The following is a 2,157-nucleotide window of genomic DNA, read 5'->3' on the forward strand; positions in this document are numbered from 1 at the left end:
TAGCACCTCCATCAGAGGCGTAACTAGAACTGACTGGGCCCCACAGCAAATTTTTGTACGGGGGGCCCCCACCCCACTCTGACAGGGGCCCGGGGTGACAAAGTACAGTGACTGCTCCCCTGATAGCTATGCCACTGACCTCCATTATGGAAGCGCTCACTAGTATGCAGGAGGTGCGGGGAGCAGTGAGTGTAGCGCTGGCTTACTCACCTTTCTCTGGTCTTCTCCAGGCAGCAGACTACATTGTCATGATATGGAGTCTGATGAAAAACATTTTTTTTCTGATTTCCTCCTCCAAAACCTAGGTGTGTCTTATATTCCAGTGTGTCTTATAAAGTGAAAAATACAGTGTTTGTAATTTAATATGCCCATCTGATTTTGGGCACTTAGCAGATATATGAGAATCAATGTGGATAAATGTAGATTTATACATCTGGGCGCTAATAATCTACATGCCCCATAGGTTCTGGAGGAAAAAATTGAGATATAAGGATCTGGGTGTACTAGTAGACTAATTAACAGCACAATGTCAATCTTGTGCTTCAAAAGCTAGTAGGATAGTATTGAGTAGTAAGAGGGACAGGGACAAGTCACAATAATATAGGAATGGGGCTATAAATGCTTTCAACTTTAGGTGAAGTGGAACAGGGTCATCCTATAGAGATTTTACATATCCCAGAGTTTTGTTTTCAGGGCACATTTGGAGAAGGTTGAACCAAAGACCCAAGGTAGCGCTCGTCATTAAAACCATTGAAGAAATGCCTCACGCAAAGCAAAAAAAAATTTTTTTCTTTGCTGCCAAACAGGATATAGTGTGAGCCTGGAAGCACCAACCTCTTGACTTCTCTTGAACTACTTTATGATCTACAAGTAATTAACTGCCTTGTTGTGGGCCACTCAAGTCTTTTAAGAAAATTCTGGCCCTTCATGGTTTTCATGCCTGCCCCATCTACTTGAGCATTTTCTTCATATATGTTGTTGGCAGTTAGAACATCTTCCCTACTTTCCGTGTCTCCGCGGCCTACCTTTAGTCCAGGCTCAATTTGGTTACTACTACTGTTGGTCCTCGGTATCTGTCCCCCTACTTTCATTATACTCCCAGGCCCTGATAGCTTGCCTTAATTGCCTAGATGTCGCCAACTTTATGATACCTCCTTCTGCTTGAAACGTGACATTGTTGTCCTTTTATTAAAAATTTCATTAAAAAAATAAAATAAAAATATTAAAACATTGAAGATCATTAAGGGTTGGAGAAAGAGGGCAATGAGCGGATCCCTATGTGTAGAAGTATACTACTTCCCTTTTACAAATGGCTCCCGGTTCTAAAGCAATGTTTGAGAAAGGCTTCGAAATGACTTTCTAAAAAGAAAACACGTTTTATTTTTTCCCCTAAATGTTAGAAAAACAATTTCAGTAAAAAAATACAACCAGAAAATTAATTTGTACATCTTAAACTTTTAGTTCCCTAACTCTTCAGCTCAGCTAATCAGTGTAAAAGTCAATCTACTAAAACAAGATCTCTCCAAGTAACGAGCTCCAAATAACAGATAAAATACTCTGTACATAAAGAAGTACAGATCTGAAATATTCACATTTGGCCATAAAACCTTCACATATCCTTAAAGGTCTATTTCTTTTATTGCATACACTTTCTCCGTTACAATTTTAGGGCTGTCATTCCTTCTACAAAACCTCTGCTTGTAGAATAACATAACTATTTTCAAAAAGTGCATTGTTAGGCTACTTTCACACTTGCGGCAGAGTGATCCGGCAAGCAGTTCCGTCGCAAAACGTATGCCAACTGATGGCATTTGTAAGACTGATCAGGATCCTGATCAGTCTTAAAAATGCCTGATCAGTCAGAAAAAAGCATTGAAATTCCGGATCAGTCTTTCCGGTGTCATCCGGCAAAACGGATCCGGGATTTTTTTTTTATTCACCTTTTTTTTCAGTCTGCGCAGGACGGATCAGGCATTCCGGTATTTTGAATGCCGGATCCGGCACTAATACATTCCTATGAAAAAAAATTCCATATTCCGGTATTCAGGCAAGTCTTCAGTTTTTTGGGCCAGAGATAAAACCGTAGCATGCTGCTGTTTTATCTTTTGCCTGATCAGTCAAAATGACTGAACTGAAGACATCCTGATGCATCCTGAA

This window comes from Bufo gargarizans, chromosome 3, assembly GCF_014858855.1.
Source record: "Bufo gargarizans isolate SCDJY-AF-19 chromosome 3, ASM1485885v1, whole genome shotgun sequence".
Classification (NCBI taxonomy): Eukaryota; Metazoa; Chordata; class Amphibia; order Anura; family Bufonidae; genus Bufo; species Bufo gargarizans.